Source organism: Telopea speciosissima, chromosome 1, assembly GCF_018873765.1.
Source record: "Telopea speciosissima isolate NSW1024214 ecotype Mountain lineage chromosome 1, Tspe_v1, whole genome shotgun sequence".
Taxonomy (NCBI): domain Eukaryota; kingdom Viridiplantae; phylum Streptophyta; class Magnoliopsida; order Proteales; family Proteaceae; genus Telopea; species Telopea speciosissima.
The window spans coordinates 51000252-51021672 of NC_057916.1; the positions used below are offsets into that span (position 1 = coordinate 51000252).

The 21421-nt window shown below is 41.0% G+C and overlaps 1 non-coding gene across 1 annotated transcript; it reads right to left on the reverse strand.

The window, feature by feature from the left end:
• Positions 1–7264: 7264 nt before the first annotated feature.
• LOC122649323 lies at positions 7265–7371 on the reverse strand. Its single transcript, XR_006331282.1, has one exon. It is a non-coding gene; the product is annotated as a small nucleolar RNA R71 (small nucleolar RNA).
• Positions 7372–21421: the final 14050 nt, after the last annotated feature.

A 21421-nucleotide genomic window follows, 5' to 3' on the forward strand; every position in this document is an offset into this window, starting at 1 on the left:
TATAGGATTTTGCTTTGTGTGTCAATGTGCTTGTGTGTGGTCTATCCTTTATTGCTGGGCTCGTTGGAGTTCACCCCTGTGGAATATTTTCTTTTAGATGATCTTACAGGTGGATGTGATGGTAGTGGGGAGGATTATATCGAGGCAGAGGCTGATGACTATCGTGAACATGCTAGTATGGACCCAGAGGAGTGTGATCCCTATCACGCGAGTGATTAGAGTATCCTTTGAGAGTAGGGACTGATGACGTGGTGTTATGTTTTTGTTTTCCTTTGTTAAAACACTATTCTTTTTTGTGGAAGAGTTTCCACTGTAAATATTTGGAATAGTTACACTTTGGCCGATGGTTGTGAACCTTGGGCTATCGGCTGTTTGGGACTTTAATGTAAATAATGTACATAAACTTGTAGGTTACTTTTCGTGCATTCTAATCAATAAAACACTTGTTATCTCGATATTATGTTGTGCTTGTGACAAGTAAATATTGCATTTGGATCTTAGAGGTCTTCGAATACTTTGGGTATTCGGGTCAACCATCGAATCTGTTACACCCGCACTCGAAATATACCCAAATACCCCGGGTCAAATTAGACTTTTACCAACAGGTAATGCCACGGTGGCAATGGTCAACACTTATGACCTTGAACTTAAATTACCATTATAAGTGTCCCCTCGAAGTCTTGAAAATACGGGTCAAAGCCCCACAACTTTCCTCAAGGTTTGGGCCTTGAAAGCAGCAACGGTGTCACGAATGGACTCACTCAACTGGTTTCGCTCGTGGATCCGCCCGTGCTATTACTTACCCTTTTGATTTATTTTCCTGTGGGAACCACATCCTCGTGTCCCGAACACCATAACTAGACCCTCAGACAAGATGAACCCTCACCCTTACCTTCTTATGGCTATTTGGGCCATGAAAGTGGGCCCACAAGACTTAACTTAAAATAAATAATGAGTTTTCTATTATAGCTTGAACCAAACAAACCTTAAGAACTAATAGGTCTTATAGGACTTAAGGCTAACCCAAACATGTCCTAACTAAATAGACCTAATAGGTTATGACCTTGGCCAAATAAGCCCGAAGGCCCAATTAAACCCAAAAGACTACTTAGTGTTTTAGGGGCACCTAAACAAACAAGACCTAAGGGCCCTTTTGATCTTTAAAAGATAAAAACATAACTTTATATTCTCCTATCTCTCCCCCTCCAAGCAAACCATGGAGGAGAAGAGACAAGGAAGAAGAAGAAGAAGTAGGAAGAGCAATGAGAGGGGAAGGGAAGAAGATGGAAGGCATGCCAAGAAGGCTGGCTGCCCTAACCTCCCTCCTCATGCTCGGCCAAGGCTTGAAGAAAAGAAGAAAAAGGGGAGAAGGAGAAGAAGAAAAGGAAGCAAAGGAAGAGGAGAAAGAGGAGGTGGATCTTCAAGACTGGCTAGGGTTGGAATTGGAGCACCACTCACTAAGGTAAGCTCTAACCCTTGGTATATCCCTCTTTTTCATTCCCATTCTTAATTGAAGTAGATTCCTTAGGCTTGAGCTAACCTAGGGTTCCATTTGGGACTCAAGGTGAGGCTTGACCCTTAAAGGAGCTCAAATGGTGATGACCAAACCCTAGTTAAGGCTTCTATAAGCTGCCTTGCAGCCCTTGCTGCTGAATCCTTGGTTTTACACCATTAAACCCTACGCTTGGACCAAATGGAGCCAAACCCTTATGAGATCTTGGATCCATGCGGTAAACCTAGGTTCTAGTGACCCTAGGGAGACATAAGACACCCCCTCCCTGATCTTGAGTGCAAGGTGAACTCCAAGCTTCAAGCTAGAAAAACCCTAAGAAATCTTGGAAAAGAATTTCAACGGAAGACAAAGGTGTTAATGTCGCTCAATCCTTTCTCTATGCCCTCGAGACGCTGACCATGAGTGGAGAACTATTTCTTGACATCTTCAAAGCTTTCCATCTCCTCAGGTTCATCTGCCTGATGGCAAACAGAATATCACTCCCACCTCCCTCTCGAGCACCAGAAGTCCCTGCAGCAAATGGACCAGATCCCATGAACTCGATGCCATCGTCATACTCATCATCGATCTCTCTGGGTCCTCCACCCTCCCCATACCTGACTTGCTCCTAAAAACTGTCATAGTCATAGTACAACCCCATCCTCTGTATGACATTAAACCCAAAAGGCCCCTTAGAGCTGGTTTCCTTAGGCTCATGGTCGAGGTCTATCCCAAAGTACAGACAGATCCGAGTGAGCAGTCTACCATATGAAAGTGTTCTTGTGGGTAGGATTTATCATCGCATGGGCCATGTGCTGAATAATCACATATGGGAGACAGATGTACTGGCTAGTATACAGGGAATATGCAAGTGCTGCTGCCATCAAAGGAGGCTAAGTGCTATGTCCTTTGAAGGGCGCCAAGTTCGTCTTGCCTATGAATGTGAGAACCCGCTAAGAAGGAGGAAACCTTGAGAGATCTTTATTTTCATCATACTTGTTGTTTGTGAGAGTTTTGAACAATTTCTGATTGTCTGCTGGGGACAAACACCTATTAGGATCATTGCCAGTGGCATGATAGACCTTGTCTCCCTCTGCAGAAACATCTAGAAGAATCCCCAACTCCACCTCATTGAATGCAATTGTGACCCCCTTCACAAAAGAGGTTATCTTGACGCCCTCCTCATTCTCCATGACCAACACCAGATTTGAATAGAATTCCCTGACTAGGGTGGGATAATAGAAATCGGGGTAGCACCCACCTTGTAAGCAAGTAGTTCTTCCACCACCATGTCCCTTTTCACCAAGATTTTCCTGTTGTGGAGGTGCTCTCGGAAGATTCCCTTGGTCTTTGCGGATATGAACCTCCCCACATTATAGGCTGTAGGAAGAGCTAGCACTATGGCTAAATCCCTTTTTCTTTTTGGAGCCATGAGTATTTTTTCCTACACACAAGACACCATCCAAAAGATAACAAAAGTGAGCCAAATTGGAATATGTGAGATATAATTGGCAAATAAAAATTATAAATGCAAATGCTTAGGTGGTATGGAAATTGTTAGATGAGAAGGTTATACAAGGAGAAAATAGGACATGATTACCATTGGAAATATGATTAAATTAGGGGAAAAGAGACGAGTATATATGCATACAAAATCCATAGGAGGACCTTATAGCATAAGCATGAAGCGATGAGATTAATATGAACAATCTATAATTTTGGCTACTTTACACCCCAATCAATACCAAACAAATAAGTGATTGAATGAAAGACCCCAACAAGAGACAAAGATTGATTATCATATAGTAAAAGGGAAGGGGATGAATTTTAAAGATTTCACTAACAACCACATGAACAAGGAAAAATGCTTGAGGATATGTCAAGGGAATGATTTTCTATGAAATTTTAGGGCATATAATGAGTTAAACATGCCTTTGAAGAGTTTCCCCAGAGTATTGAAGATTTGAGAATTTTACCCCAACCAAAACCTAGAAATAATTCAAGTAATTTAACTAGGCATGACAAACTTGACAAACAATCTCTAAAATTCTTGGAAAGACTGTTATATTCAATAAAAGATTCAATATGCATACAAGAATCCACTGACATAGTGCAATTGATCGATTAGGGCTTGATTCAACCCAAAAACCCTTGCCTCAATCGATTTTGGCATGGTTTTGGTGTGTACATGGCTAGGAAAATACAACCAAAGGCAAAATACAATAGCAAACTTGAAATGATTATCCTTAATCCATGGGAACGAAGAGAAGATGAAGAGACACCATCACAAACCCTAGCAATGGAAAGGGGAAATAGGGAGAAAACCTTACCTTGGGGGAGTAAGAGATCGATCCTAGGGCTTGGGCTTGCAAAAATCACCAAGAAGAGCAGGGAATGCTTGAATGGAAGTCCCTTGGAGAGCCCTTGTCCTACGGTTGTGTCCCTCTCTTTTGGGGCCAAAATGAGTTTGAAAACTCATGGCTCTGTTTTTATAAAATTCTGCGAATGGACGAATAGACGGATCCATCATCGTGAATCCGCTCAGCACAAATTTGTAAGTTTTCATTCCTTGAACTGCGCGGAACATCGAACGGATCCACCTTCGTGAGTCCGTCCGAAGTTATGATCGCCTCAGTGTTTTTATAAAATCTAGTCTTCTGAGAATAGACAAACGAACGGATTCACATTCCACATCCACCCGTTAGTCCATCCTGACTATCTTGCGATGGAGCCACGAATGGAATCATAGCAATGATTCCGCCTGTGAGTCCGTCTGTTTTCTTTAAGGATTTTGAGCCCAAAACTTTGAGACCTTTTGGCCACACCTATATATAATGATTATATGCCTATACCCTAGTTTTACACTCATGTAGTTTGGCTGATACATAGTTATTGTTTGATCTAATTGTAAGCTATGGTGTCTAACTATTTGGGTCTATATCAGTCGGGCCAGCCAATAAGAGATGGCAGGCATTAGTACACACTGTGGCTCCCCTCTTAGGTGAGAGAAGGAGAGTTACCCTTGAGGATTAAAATCCTTAAGCCCCATGAACGATTGGACCCCAAAGTAATTAGTAGGACCAAATCAATATGAAGTGGAAACCTTAATAGGAGTACCAAATGTAAAAATTGTGTCCAGACAGAGCAAGAAGGGTGACGACCTAATGTCAAGCTTATTACCCTGGATGACTTAGTTTGAACGACTAATAGAGACCATCTGTAATTGAAGGTCATCCATGACACCTCATAGGTTAGTGACAACTGATGAGCACATTTATGTGTGAAATTATTCCATTTAATTATGCATTTTATCTGCTTAGAATGGAGCTACCTTGGGTATTTTCTGTCTTTTTCAGGGTATAGGGGTATTTTATGCGATTCTGGACTATCAAGCATCATATCTTCTACTTTACAAGTAAAGTGGACCAACTTCTTTTCATGATTGCGAAGAGGGCTGAATTCTGAGCAAGAGGGACGTGTTGCATTAAAAGTACACATTAATTTTGGAATCCATTCATGCGATGAAGTTTCATAGAAGATCCAAAGGCATAATCATCATTTCATAAAATTGAGAAATTTTCAGAAGATATCCGATATTGGGCTCATATCATCTGGAATAATAATTGGAGCAACTTTAATTCTCGGGTTGGGGCCACCCGAGATCAGGAATGAGAGATATTCTCCAAAAGAGAATTTTGATCAAAATTGATAATTTAGATTAAACTCACTCTCTCCTCCCTAATATATATATCTCTCATCTACTATGGTTGTATCTCTCTCTCCAACTTCAATTCTCCCTCTCCCTCTCAAATCCCTCACGGATCCCACCTTTCCTAATTTTATTCCACTTCTCTCTCTCCCCTCTTATATCTCTCCTATCCAAATCCCTCACGGATTTTATATATCCCATATTCTCTACGCTTTGTTTGTTTCTTTTTTATATCTCTTTTAGCTATATAAACCCACGGACAGATTACAGAGGATCGAATTCCTATTCAATTCCCATAGCCATTAGCCATGCCCTCTTCTCTTCTTCTTCTTATTTCATGTTTCTTCTTTGTTTCTTTGTTTTTTGTTTTATTTTTGGATCTTGGGTTTGGCAGAGGAGGAGGATCATCGTTCCAGCTTCCTCTTCATGGATCGTTGTCGCCATTGCTGCCTTTTGTTGTCTTCCACCATGATTGGCTAAGTTCTTTCTATCTTTAGGGTAGATGAACTAATGGTGTTTGTTATTTAAAATTCTGGTTCGTATGCTTGATTGCTTGATGTTGAGACCCCATCCCTGTTTGGATGATTTTAATCGATGTATTTAGTTGAAAAATTATATTTCTGTGATTCATTATTTTCATTCAAGCAATGATATTTTGTTCTTATGTGGTTGTACCGATGATGGATTATAGCTGAATGAACTAAGCGTGCCAAGCCCTATAAGCGAAGGACGATAGTACTCGTCAAGATAGTCCATACCTAGGAGGAACCCTATATTCTGTGGTATTATTAGGCCTGTGGTTATAATAAACCGAAACATGCAACCGAATTGAATAGCTACCCTTTGGGGATTCGAACCCTAAAGATAGTCTTCTCCCGTATTTGCACAGCGTTGTTAGTTTAGATTTGTTTCTTTTGTTTTTAGTTTAAAATTTAGATTTATTGCAATTTAATTTTCATCACTTTCACCTAATCATCTTAGTAGTTTAGCCTTCTAGTTCCCCGTAGATCGACCACTTACTTGCTACTTGCTAGATTAGTTTAGGATTTTATTTTTGACCGATTAACGATACGATCAAATTTTGGTGCCGTTGCTGGGGAACCGAAGCACGGTTGCTAAGATTGATTGAGTTGTTTTGTGTTACTTTGTTTTAGCTTTAATTTCAGAATTTTTATTTTTATTTTTAAGTATTTTATTAGGTTAAGTTTAGTATACCTAACATTCTCTTTGTTTGTGTAGGAAGCCGAGTAGATCGAGTAGCACAAGCTATCCATTTGGTTTACTTTTAATTCCTAGACTTTATGTAATTAGGGTTATTTTATGTAATTTTTTATTTTATTCTAGCAATAGATTGGGTGTTTAGGTTTATCCCCCAACCCCTTAAGCTCATATGTGTAACCGTTCATCGGGGGCAGCATGTGGAATTGCACAACCGCCAACACCAAGTAAGTATTTTTGTTAGTTTTAAATTATTTTTTTTTCTTTTTAGTTCTGATTTTTATTTTTATTAATTATTTTTATTAATTATCACGTTTTAAATTACTAGTTTTAATTTTTGTTTAATTAGCATGTTCAACCTGTGTTGTGCTTTATGCATGGTCGACGTTCTTTGCACCCCAACCTGACTGCCCTTGACTTAGAAATAGAGCAATCTGTGGTTAGACCTAAGGATAATAGTAATAAAATGGGTGACGAAAACTAGCCAGGAAGGCCGCTAAGTGAGCACTTCACTCCAATTACCTATACCCCTGCATCTTGTATTCAGTTGCCTGCCATTGAGGCCGGTCAATATGAGATCAAGTCCAGCATCATACAGATGTTACCATCCTATTATGGACTTGCTAATGAGGATCCTTACAAGCATCTTGATGAGTTCTTAGAGGTATGCTCTATAGTGAAAATCCAAAACCTCTCCAGATGCCTTAAAGTTGCTTCTGTTCCCATTTTCCTTAAAGGACAAAGCCAAACATTGGCTTCATTCCCTAGATTCGGTTAGGATTTCTACATGGGCAGGAATTTAGCAAGAATTTTTGAAAAAATTCTTCCCCATTGGCTAGACTAATAGCCTTAGAAGAGCCATTACTAGTTTCTCTCAATTAGAGGGCGAACAATTTCATGAAGCGTGGGAGAGACTTAAGGAATTACTTAGGAAGTGCCCCCACCACGCTGTCCCGAAATGGCAGTTAGTCCAGTGTTTTTATGATGGTCTCCGTGACTGATATAGACAAATGGTGGACTCCTCTTGTGATGGAACATTTATGCACAAGAATGAGACTGAAGCATGGGATCTTTTTGAAACCCTTAGTGAGAATTTCCAACTTCATGCTTCGACGACTGAGATACCACACATAGAAAGGCAACCAAAGAAAGATGGTCTCTATGATCAATCCAATTGTAGAGATGACTGCTAAGGTTGATATGTTGTCCAAGAAATTGGACTATTTGATGTCTATAGGGCAGCATCCTATGTCCCCTTTCCCAATGAATTTCTCTCCACCCAATCAGACTGAAGCCTGTGCCTTATGTGCTAGCGCTAATCACTATGTGACGAACTGCCCTTCGGTTGCACAATACCCTGAATTTGTTCAGGAACAGGTGCAAATGGCTCAAAGTTTCCCTACACCGGGTAATGAACCCTTTTTCCAATACTTATAACCCGGGATGGCGAAACCACCTAAACTTTTCATGGAGAAACTCAGTACCTATTAATCCTCCAAACCCACCATATAGGCCACCATTTAATGTTCAAACCAATGCCTATATAGGTGGACAGCCACCATATCCTCAACCCAACAGAATGAATCCCTTGAGGAGAAGGTGCTAAAAGCATTAAGTGGACTCGAGCAGAACACACAGCTGCTACACTCACATACTTAGTCCATTAATAAGCTAGAGAACCAACTGGGTCAACTAGCTGATGCTATAAGCAGGAGGGAGGCTGGTCAATTGCCAAGTCAGCCAATAGGTAACCTAAATAGTCAAACAGGTCAAGGGAAAGAGCAAGTCCAGTCGGTCACAATCCTAAAGAATAGCAAAAGGGTGGAAAAACCTGATACACCCTTAGGCACTAATGAGACGTTGCCTACTAGATCTCAAAGCCAAGGAGAAGCTGAGTCAACCCGAGAGAAATCCGGTGGTGATGTAGACACACATGATTCCATTATTGAAACACCACCTGTGAAACCCATTCATCAGTTCCCAAGGAAGGGGCTGCACATTCCTATTATGGAGGGACCATCACCTGATTCTTACATTCCAAAGGTCCCTTTTCCCCAAGCACTTCAGACACCATCTTACTCCCTTCAGGATAAACAGGGTGAAAAGATGCAAGAGATGATCGACTTGTTCCAACAAGTTCGCATCAATCTCCCCCTTTTGGATGCTATCAAACAAGTTCCTGCTTATGCTAAGTTTTTGAAAGACCTCTGTACCCAAAAGCGTAAGTTGGGAACTCAAATCCCTAAGACCGTCCATTTGACTGAACAGGTTAGTTCAGTAATTTTCAGCCACCTACCCCCTAAGCTTAAGGACCCAGGTGCACCTCTTATTTCTTGCATCATTGGAGATCTCTCCATAAGTAGGGCACTACTTGATTTAGGGGCTAGTGTGAATATTTTGCCTAGTTTAGTCTGTGATAGATTTGGTTTAGGAGATTTGAAATCCATTGAGGTCATCTTTCAGTTGGCTGATCGTTCAATCAAAACACCACGAGGGTTGTTAGAAGATGTTTTAGTGAAGGTGGAAGAGTTGTACTTTCCTGTGGACTTCCTTGTCCTGGATATGGATATAGCCACCACAGCCAAGCTTCCCCCTATCATTTTAGGGCGCCCCTTCTTAGCTACTGCAAATGCTTGCAAAAATTGTAGATTGGGTGCCGTGGATATCTCTTTTGGGAATAAGAAACTTAGGCTCAATATCTTCAAGGCATCCTTAGGTTCCATTCGAGAGGAAGAGTGTTTTACGTTGGATTTATTAGATGAAGTTGTGGCTGATCACACTTCGCACATGCTTATTGATGACCCTTTGCAGCACTATGGGGATGAGTCTGAGGCATATACTAAAGAGATGCATACTTTGCTAGATTCCTCACTCTCTTTAGAACAGCCACCCTGGATAGTTAGGTTTGAGCCGCTTCCTCTTTTGATTACATCTCCCCAACCTTCTTCTAAACCGACTCCTTGGTATGATTTGATCCTTGACCCTCCGTGAGTTACTCTGTCGTCTGGCTAAAGACGTTAAACATAGCGCTCTTGGGAGGCAACCCACTATTTTTTTCTTTCTTTAGTACTTTTGTTTTTGTGTTTGTTTGTTTCTGTTTTTTTTAGGTAGCTGCTTCTGATTACTGGATGCACTGTTCTACCGTATATTGCTGATTTCTGGTACACCCCTTCCCTTATCCCTATATTTATTCTTCTGCATGCACTGAGGACACTGCATACTTTCAGTGTGGAGGTGTGTGAGACCGATTGGCAGATTTTTTTTTTTTTTGGCTTTTGGTAAGTTTTACATGTCTCTGTGTTACTTTGATGCGAAACGCGGGAGAAAGAGAATTAGGAACCCTAATTTGAAATAATGAAAACCCTATTAAGAGGATAGTAGCTAGTATGTATCCTAAGGTGGGTTTTGACTCAGACAATAAGAGCTCCATCTTGTCGAAGGGATAGACCACTTGGTTGTCTTGTGTTTCTTTGAGCTTTTGGTTAGGAGCTGAGACCAAGTTTAGTTTTGGCGTGACATTAAAAACAAAAATAAAAAATAAAAAATCATCATCAGAGTTTAGTTCTGTTGCTTCAACTTAGTAATCGGGGCATTTAGGCCACAAGCCAGGAGTCTCGCGTAAAATGGTTGGAGTGACCAGTTAGGTTATTCTTACTAGTATTCTTGAATCCAGTTCGGGCTTGTAGCCTTTTTGGTTCAAGTGAGTAAGCCCGAGGAGTGTTTCACACTCAATCCCCTAAAGCCATCTGGCTTGGGAGTGGTTGGCTTAAAGCTCGTTACATGAGCCTTCTAGAAAGCTTAAAAAGCCAGAACATTGCATAGATCTGAGAATCACGTAAAAAAAAAAAAAAAAGAAAAAAAGAGAAATAAATAAAAGTAAGAGTTGAATTCCTTAGAGCTAGACAGGGCACTCCACCTCAAGAAGCGAGGTGACTTGATCAACACTCTTTGGGGTGAAACCTTTGAAAAAGAACTCTAGCATCACTACCCTCATGGATATATGTAAGAAACAAAGCTACCAAGTAGCTCGGGTGTCTTGTGTAGTGACCCTGCATGGCATTTGAGGAACAGTAGTGGAGTAACAAATGGAGTTCATTGTTAAAAAAGAAAAAAAAGAAAAAAAGAAATGTCATTGCCTTGGTACAATTGTATGGTCAAAAATGCTCTGAAGCCTAAAGTCCTTGGTGCCCTTGACGTCATGAGTGGTCTTACCTTAAGTAAGGTGGTGTTTGAAAGATATGGGGAGATTCCCTAATTAGGATGTGTACCTGTTGCTAGAATCAATACTGGGTAATAAAGAGCTCAAGTGTGGGGGTACCTTTGTCTTCTTGATCTTAAGTAGGGCATCTTAGTTTTGGGTTTGGTGTGTGCTTCTTACCTATAGTTAAATTTTAAACTTGCATCATGAATTTTGTGTGTATATTCCCTGCAAACATTCACGAGACAAAACTCGTCCACTAGGGGTAACCTAGGGGTTTAAAGGCTTGTTGCACATGCTAAGTGAATTCGTGATTCCTACGAAAGTGAGTTAGGTTTTATTTTGTTGTTTTCTTTATTTTATTTTTGCTCTAGGACTAGCAAAATCTAAGTGTGGGGGTATTTGATGAGCACATTTATGTGTGAAATTATTCCATTTAATTATGCAATTTATCTGCTTAGAATGGAGCTACCTTGGGTATTTTCTATCTTTTTCAGGGTACAAGGGTATTTTATGTGATTCTGGACTATCAGGCATCATATCTTCTACTTTACACGTAAAGTGGACCGGTTTCTTTTCATGATTACGAAGAGGGCTGAATTTTGAGCAAGAGGGACGTGTTGCATTAAAAGTACACATTAGTTTTGGAGTCCATTCATGCGATGAAGTTTCATAGAAGATCCAAGGGCATAATCGTAATTTCATAAAATTAAGAAATTTTCAGAAGATAGCTGATATTGAGCTCATATCATCCGAAGTATTAATTGGAGCAACTTTAATTCTCGGGTTGGGGCCACCCGGGGTCAAGAATGAGAGATATTCTCAAAAAGAGAATTTTGATCAAAATTGATAATTTAGATTAAACTCTCTCTCTCCTCCCTAATATATCTCTCTCTCATCTACTACGGTTGTATCTCTCTCTCCAACTTCAATTCTCCCTCTCCCTCTCAAATCCCTCATGGATCCCACCTTTCCTAATTTTATTCTACTTCCCTCTCTCTCCTCTTATATCTCTTCTATCCAAATCCCTCACAGATTTTGTATATCCCTTATTCTCTATGCTTTCTTCCCTTATTCTCTATGCTTTCTTTTTTTTTTTTGCTTTTTTATATCTCTTTTAGCTATATAAACCCACGGACAGATTACAGAGGATCGAATTCCCATTCAATTCCCATAGCCATTAGCCGTGCCCTCTTCTCTTCTTCTTCTTATTTCATCTTTCTTCTTTTGTTTCTTTGCTTTTTGTTTTATTTTTGGATCTTGGGTTTGGCAAGAAGGAGAGGAGGAGGATCATCGTTCCAGCTTCGTCTTCATGGATCATTGTCGCCATTACTGTCTTTTGTCACCTTCCACCATGATTGGCTAAGTTCTTTCTATCTTTAGGGTAGATGAACTAATGGTGTTTGTTATTTAAAATTCTGGTTTGTATGTTTGATTGCTTGATGTTGAGACCCCATCCCTGTTTGGATGATTTTAATCGATGTATTTAGTTGAAAAATTCTGTTTCTGTGATTCATTATTTTCATTCAAGCAATGGTACTTTGTTCTTATGTAGTTGTACCGATGATGGATTATAGCTGAACGAACTAAGCGTGCCAAGCCCTATAAGCGAAGGACGATAGTACTCGTCAAGGTAGTCCATACCTAGGAGGAACCCTATATTCTGTGGTATTATTAGGCCTGTGGTTATAATAAACCAAAGCATGCAACCGAATTGAATAGCTACCCACTGGGGATTCGAACCCTAAAGATAGTCTTCTCCCGTATTTGCACAGCGTTGTTAGTTTAGATTTGTTTCTTTTATTTTTAATTTAAAATTCAGATTTCTTGTAATTTAATTTTCATCAATTTCACTTAATCATCTTAGTAATTTAGCCTTCCAGTTCCCCGTAGATCGACCCCTTACTTGCTACTTGCTAGATTAGTTTAGGGTTTTATTTTTGACCGGTTAACAACACAATCAACAACTCTATGTGGAATTCTGGTTGTTCCATCTAAGCTTTGTTCCAACTCATAAATGGAGTCTCAAGTCGTGTTTAGACCTTCTAAATGACCTAGTATGCTCTACCTAAGGACTTCTTGTCCTTATGAATTTACCTAGGTGACAGATACATTCTTAGGGATATAAATGTAATTGTTGAACTTATACTTATGTATATGTGTGAAATTTAAATAAAATAAATATATCCCTTAAATCTTGGAGTGTGTGGCTAGACTATTTCTCTTGCATTACAAATGTGATCATGCCTTGACCTTATTATGTTAGCTAGTTTGAGCCCCGACCTTGGTCAAACTAATCTTGGGTTAATATGTAATGAATTTAACAATGACCGGGTAGGTTAATTATTGGAACCTACTTAAAATAACTGGTTTGGACAGAAACTAGTAAAAAATTGTTAGGTTCTCGAAAGAGGACTATTATGGACTTTCCCTTGTGAGTTGAACGAGTTGTAAATTATAAGGTTGTGAAGGCTGAAACTAAAGGATGTAACAAGACCTTCTCCAACAACAGATATAAATGGGGTAATGAGTTACCGAATGCGTTCCCTCCGTACTGGGAGTGAACAATAGGAGATTCCATCAATATTCTAAATCATTTTAAAGTTGGGTTAGGTAATGAGATAACCCGGAGTAAAAGCATTCGAAATATGAACCTTGTGTGAGGGACTATATAAGGTTAAATCCTATAACTCAAGGATAATAGAGTGTAGTCTCGACCTGATCAGGGAGATCTAAGGAGCCCTTCGTTCCTTATGACTTAACTTAGTATTTGAAGCCATGTTTTCCCTGCTATATTATAATCATCAACTCTTAACCCAATGGAGCCCAGGGTTACTGTGAATCGCACCCCTGTAGTAATGTAACTTGACCGGACCCTTGACTTACTTTATGCAGTGGGTGATTAGAGGTGTCGTTAATTAACAGTCCTCACCCATTGAGACCTTAGACGCATCAAATTTCAACGACGAAATTTTTTATAAGGTAATGCCGCATTGGCAATGGTCAACACATATGACCTTGAAGTTAAATAACCATTATATGTGTCCCCTTGAAGTCCTGAAAATATGGCTCAAAGCCCTGCAACTTTTCTTGGGGTTTGGGTCCTAACAGCAGCAACGGAGTCACGAACGGACTCACTCGACTGGGTCCGCTCGTGGATCTGCCCGTGTTGTTATTTGCCCTTTCGATTTATTTTCCTATGGGACCCACATCCCCATGTCCTGGACAACATAACTAGATCCTCGGACAAGATGAACCCTCACCCTTACCTTCTTATGGCTATTTGGGCCATGAAAGTGGGCCCACAAGACATAACTTTAAATAAATAATGAGTTTTCTATTCTAGCTTGAACCAAACAAACCTTAAGACCTAATAGGTCTTATAGGACTTAGGGCTAACCCAAACATGTCCTAACTAAATAGACCTAATAGGTTATGACCTTGACCAAATAAGCCCTAAGGCTCAATTAAACCTAAAAGACTACTTAGTGTTTTAGGGGCACCTAAACAAACAAGACCTAAGGCCCCTTTTGATCTTTAAAAGATAAAAACATAACATCATATTTTCCTTTCTCTCCCCCTCTAAGCAAATCATGGAGGAGAAGAGACAAGGAAGAAGAAGAAGTAGAAGTAGGAAGAGGAATGAGAGGGGAAGGGAAGAAGATAGAAGGCATGCCAATAAGGCTGAATGCCCTAACCTCCTTCCTCATGCTCGGCCAAGGCTTGAAGAAAAGAAGAAAAGGAAGAAAATGAAGAGGAGGAAGAGGAGGTGGATCTTCAAGGCTGGCTAGGTCTAGAATTGGAGCTCCACTTACCAAGGTAGGCTCTAACCCTTGGTATATCCCTCTTTTCCATTCCTATTCTTGATTGAAGTAGATTCCTTGAGCTTGAGCTAACTTAGGGTTCCATTAGGGACTTAAGGTGAGGCTTGACCCTTAAAGGAGCTCAAATGGTGATGACCAAACCCTAGTTAAGGCTTTTATAAGCTACCTTGCAGCCCTTGCTGCTGAATCCTTGGTTTTAAACCATCAAACCCTACCCTTGGACCAAATGGAGCCAAACCCTTATGAGATCTTGGATGCATGAGGTAAACCTAGGTTCTAGTGACCCTAGGGAGACCTAAGACACCCCCTCCCTGATCCTGAGTGCAAGGTGAATTCTAGGCTTCAAGCTGGAGGAAAAACCCTGAGAAATCTCAAAAAGGAATTCCAACAGACGCACAAACGGATTCACCGTCGTGGTTCTGTTCGTCAGTCTGTCCATTGTAATCCCAATGACTAGAGTCGAGCAGATGAAGGAACAGAATTACTCTGTTGCCTCTGCCCGCGGGTCCGTTCCCTCCTGAGAATGTCTTAGGGATCGAACGGATGCAAGGACGGATTAAGATGGCACATCCATTCGTGGTTTCGCTTGCTCTCGGGTGTGTCTCAGAAATCTAACGGATGCAGGAACCGATCCAAGCAGAAGTTCCATCTGTGGATCCATCCCTTGTGTTTTTACTTTTTGACCTGAACGGAGTCAGGGACGGACTCACCCTGTTGCTAACGTCCATAAGTCCGTTCGTGCTGTCTTAGTTGAAACTTAAGTTTAACTTTGGGGGTATAACATGTGACTCCCTCTATACATATTTTAATGATTTCTTTTGTATTTTTTAGGCTACCCAACTCGATGGATAGCTGGTGCACCGGTGAGATTCATGTCAACCACTTTGGGTGACACCTGAGTTCAGTGAATGGATTCTGGGTGATTTTGTTGGGCTTGAATATCTATATTAAGCAATCATTATCATGCTATTATATAAAATATAAGCATTGTGCGCATTGCATTATTTATCTCAAATGTGAACTACTATGAATGTGATGTGATATTATTCTCACTATTGTATCGAGTTACGGTGCCAGGTGTACTGGTAACGGAGCCCCAGAATTTAATTATAAAACTTGTTATCTGTCATCCTGATTTGTATGTGCCGTGCCGTGTTGGTACCCGGGTACTAGACGGAATGGGACATTGATGCACCCAGAATATCTCTCGGAATGATAGGACTTGCATGTAGTATATCTGAGGCGAAGATTCTTGCTCCTTTATGCTACGATCTTTGCCAACAGGGGTTTATGTGTTGGATAGTCCTGAGCATTCGTTGCCTGTTGGGGAGAGAGGTCAGGTCAGGGGTAGTGATGGCTATCGGGGTCTATCACTGGGTGGTTTGATGGCTTCTACCGGCGTAGGCTCCCTCATGATAATTGAGGTTTCACTGGGGCGATAAGTTAAGTGACCCTCAGTGTTTTTCGAGTTATCACAATAGCATACACTTGACTTAGAATTTGTGTGCTAGGTGAAAAATGAAACTAATATTAGCATGCATCATAATTGTTTGAAATTGCGTGTTTGCGTGTATGTGCATTCTCCTTTGCTCTCTCACTAGCTTGTGGAGCTAACCCCATTGCACAACCCCTTTTAGTTGATATGCAGGTAATCTCTTGATGCGCACGTATGGATGCAAATCAAGTGGAGCCGGTGGCTATGACTTGGATGTCGATGTACACCCAAGAATGGTGCCCTAGTGGCATGATTTACTATTTAATTTCTATATTCATTTTCATACATGTATAAACTTTAAGTTTAATTATAAGGAGAGAAATGAATGGTTACGAGATATTGAAATGTACCATTTGTTATTATTAGAGAACTAATGCTCTATATTCACATGATTTAATTAAATTTCGCTTCTGCTAACTCTGTAATTGGAACGATTTGTTCCATTGGATACGTTCCCTGCTGTTATCATGACTTGATGACAGGGTGGACTGTGGCTCGGGACACTGTATTTGTGATCCTAGTAGATATTGGGATGGCACTTGTTGTCTCAGTCACCCCCTTTGTTGTAAAATATCTTTCATCAGGATAGGAGCGTGACAGAATCCTCCCAGGGGGTGGGTTCGAGGTGTGACACATATCATTCAATCAATCATACATCTTATATCATTCAGTCATGAATCTATAGAATCACTTCCTGAACTTTTCTCTAATACTAAGACTATAACGACCTCGATCCATAGGCCTAGCCAGGTCTACGAGGCCAAACTTGGTTGAAAGCCGTACAGGTAAGACCTTGCATGATATTCTTAAGGCGACTAACTAATGAGAACTAGTGCACAACATTTAACTTTATCGAGGAAGACTTTGGAATAATTAAACTAGATGCTTATAATAAATAAAAACCAGTTTACATGAACACATGCATTCGACTAAATGACATTCATTTGCTTATCCCCAAAGGATAGCATCATGACCAAATACAGGTAATTTAGTGTCTAAACTAGTACATGGCTAAATAGCCTACCATAGTACCATCACAGTCATCCTTCATTACAAAGTAACATGAGAATTTACATAACCATATACAACATTTAAAAAGGGTGAATCCCTCAAAACAAAGAACATAAATCTTCATTCGTCCTCTTTCCGTGCAATAACCTTGCCCTTATCCTTGGGTCCATCTGTAGAAAAATGTTAAGAAAGAGGGATGAGCTAAAAAGTCTAGTGTGCGTATCCGTATTAACCATACAAACTATAATTAATTCATTCATTCATGTGTCTCACCACTTGTATATTGGCCTAAGCCTCAACCGGTCTGGTGTCTTGATTCATCTCACCTCCCATATCTAGGTCAAAATCTCAATGAGTCTAATGATTTGACTTATCTCACCACCCATATCTTGGTTAAAACCTCAACGAAGCTGGTAAGCCTTTAAACATTTCATTTCATGACTTATCATAGCATTTCTTGAAATAATTAGCATAACCATGAATTCATTAACATAATATGGCATCAAACTCACAATATATACATTTCCATTACATCATGTCATGGAAAATAATACATCAAAGCCATACATTTCAGTCACAAACATAGTATTCCATCATTTTCAATCACAATCATTCATAGATTAATATAGTCCACTCACCTCAATCCAACGGTTGTTCGGTTAGATACAAAATCCAACTAAATTGAGGTCTCCAAACTCTTGACTATGATGGATGTCCTACAGTGAAAGACATCATATTTATGTATGTAATCAATCACCAAAATGTCTCATTACAATCCTTGAACAAACCTTGAAGAAAGATGCTCAAAAATAACAATTACAGCGCAACCAGGCTGACAACCGGTCTGACCAGTTCTCAAGCTGGTTGGAACCAGTGGCCTTTGCCCTGTACTGGCCTGACAACCTGTCTAACCGGTGTCCAGCCGGTACACTACCAGTCTGACCAATTCTTTGCACTGATCGACCAGTTCCTGAGTTTCAACCTAGTCCGAGAATTGGAAACTCTGCGGGATTTGGAACATTCAAGGGGATGTCCATTCCAAATGAAAACTATGAACATGAAACCTTAAATCCCAATCATAAATGCCTATACAAACACAAATCCAACTATAAATCCATCAATGATTTACAAAATCACCAAAGAATATTAAGGATTACCTGTTCTTCATCTTAAATCCCTTAACAAATTCGTGATTATACTTCAAATCCTCAAGAATCTAGCACAAACATACCATATTCTACATGAATCAACCATTAAAAACGCGAATAATGCCTTACATACGAAACCAAATCAATCAAAAACTCTTTACCTTCAAGAACAGCAAATCAAAGTTCAAATCCCAGGATAAACCATCTTCCACTCATGCCATGGACTGAATTTTCATATTAACTCAAGCAAACATCCTTCTAAACTCTTGATTTCAGCAATCCCTTCTTCTCCATAACTCTTCTCCTCTCAAGCTCTCAAGTTCTCTAAGAATCCAGCAAGGTTGAAATGAACCTTGCAAGGTTCTATTCCCCTCTAATAACTGATGGCATAACTGTAAATCCCTTAAAGCTCAAATGAAATTCCAATTTTATCCATACAGGATTCCTTCTCCATAGACAATATGGACCAATAGACATTCATGCATTCTCACCTAAATTTTTACTTTCCAAAATTGCCCATAGACAAAACCTCCAATTACACCTTGTCTCAACTCAAAGGTTGAACCACAAACAAACCAAGTACAAACTCATTGATCAAACCATTGATTCAAACCAAAAATAACATAAATCCAAATCTTCAATCTTAGACATAACACAAAAATCAATATTTATATATAAATCTACAAACTTATCATATAAAACAAATAATCTAACTTTAGGCAAATGGTAAGATAATCACATATATGCTTGTATGCTTGAAGTGTAAATTATTTATGCATGTGCCTTGAGTGTCTAAAAACACGATTCTTCCTACACCGGCGTCCTATGACCAAGAACATCAATCTCTCGGTACAGAAAACCCACAAATATTAAAATAATAAAAATCAAGGATCCTTTTTTTATTGGTAGAAAAAATCAAGGATCCGGGTATTACATACGTGATCATATCCGTGAATAGCAGTAGCAGCGCCTCCGGACTCCTGCATTTCCCCCTATGCAAGATCCTTTGTTTCTGTTGGGAGCCATTTCACAATGGATACCACATCAGCGGTCAAACGGCATGGATTGACCTCGTCAAAGGCAGTTTTGGGAGTTTCTTCCATGAGATAATGCTTCCTACTTCCAAGGAAGAGGAGATAAGGGCCACTACCCCACGTCAGCGTGGGCCAAGGGAAAATCAGGAGATGCCGTAGCAATGGGCCACATGGATGGCCACTAGCTTTTCATTTATTAGCTTTCCATTTTAGTTCTTCTTGTCTACGTTTGGGAGGTGTGCTTATTATCAGTGGATCAGCAAGTGAGAGGAAGGATCAGGGAATTCACTCATCTCCAACGGTTTGATCTGGTCTATAATCAGTTTGTGTACTTTCCCTATGTTCAATTAGTTATTTAATTCTATGCTTGTCTTTATCTCTTTCTTGTTCATTTGTGCATGCTTTTGGTAAGTCCCATTGAGACCGTCACCATTAACGTCTAACCCAAAGGTCCTTAGAGTTAACTCAGGCATGAGGGAACCCTACATTCCTTGGTTGACAGTTAGATAGGCAACAATCCCAATCTGTTTGAGCCTGCGTCAAAGGTTCTGGCACGCCTTGCACCCATTCTAGCCTGCGCCATTTTTTGAGAGTGTTGGACATCTTCACCATGAACACCTTTTGGTATGCCCGGTGGGACCCTTATAGACTTAGGTATCACAATGGGACCAAAAAAGAAAGCAATAAAAACCCACAACAGGAAGGAAGTGGTTAACGAAATGGTTAACCCCCTGGCCGCAAGAGATGGCCAAGAGACCGAAGGTTCTAATTCTCAGGACACAGGTAGTAGCGAGGAGTTATCGGATCAGTTTGTAGCTACCACGCATAACGCCCTCGAGCCTATGACCGCGGATATGAGACACTCGGCGACCGCCATCAGGCCGGTAGCAGAGGACATCCGCCACCTAATTCAGACATAGAACCAGGCCACTGAAAGTCAGCAGGCCGCTTTGATCGCTTCATTATCAATCAGGACACCTGTCTCGACTAACTTATAATGGTCTTGACGACTCAAAGGCAGACTACCCCGCCAGGGTCGGTCCAGGCCTTAGGGTTTGCCCTCCCTGAGGCCGCAGCCTCTCAGACTGCTAGATCCGATTTGAACACTGGCCCGGCAGGCCGCCAACAACAATCCACATTTGTTGGGAGTTCTAGCCAGGCCCTGGTGCCAGGTGACCAGCAAACGACATACGGGAATCCACTCTACCAGGCAGGGACTGGAACTACTGCAGGCCCCGCCTTCTCATTCACCAACCCTGTGGCCATGAATGGGACCCAGTCGGATCGGCCTACATGGCCCTACCAGGGACAAACCCGGCCCATCGACCAACGGTCGTCGTTGACCCAGTGACTAATACGGCACCCTAGGCGGCCGTCGACCCCTTTGGGACCGTAGGGGCACAGTAAGGCTCTAGGTCTGACGTCGGTCTATCAGGGGCAAATACACGTCTGAATCCCCTGACAACAGGGGCAAACGTTGTTCCTTTGGGAGGATACTGAAGCCAGAACCCGGTCGGGACTCCCATCCCAGACCGAAAGGGGGTAGGGTACAGCGTCAAACCAGAGAATGTCCCCGATCAGACACGGGTGATGTGGCCTTCGATAGGCCCATGGGGGCATGGATCCGGCCCGGCCATTAACCCAGAACTGCCCATGGGAAACAGACCAGTGCTTGACTATGAAGAGCTAACACGTTTGATACAGAATAGCATAGACCCCGCTTATAGGACGGTTGCACGGCCTGTCTATAGGAAACCCTACCCCGATTAGCTGGACAACATTGCTCTAGGGAGGAATTGGAAAATACCGGAATTCACCAAGTTTTCGGGTGAAGACAACATATCCACTGTCGAGCATTTTGCTCGATTCATGGTCCAGTGTGGAAATTTGGGGGCAAATGATGCTATCAAACTCAGACTCTTCCCCAGCTCATTGACAGGCTCAGCCTTCACCTGGTGCTTTCACTTACCAGCTAATTCGGTACAGAATTGGCAGTAGATGGAAGAGTTGTTCCATACACAGTTCTATAGGACTGAACTGGAAACTACCATCGGGGATTTGGCCCAAATGCACCAACAGCCATGGGAGATGGTGGAAAAATTTGTCAACCGCTTCAAGTTAGCCAAATATAAATGCCCTACCATCCTACATGAGAGCGAATGCGCAAAGATGGCTCTTGGTGGATTACACCTCGAGCTTAGAAAGCGATTTGCCGGCCAAAACTTTACACATCTCAGTCAGCTAGTGGTCTAGGTAGTGCCTTATGAGGCATTACTAAAAGAGGAGGAACAA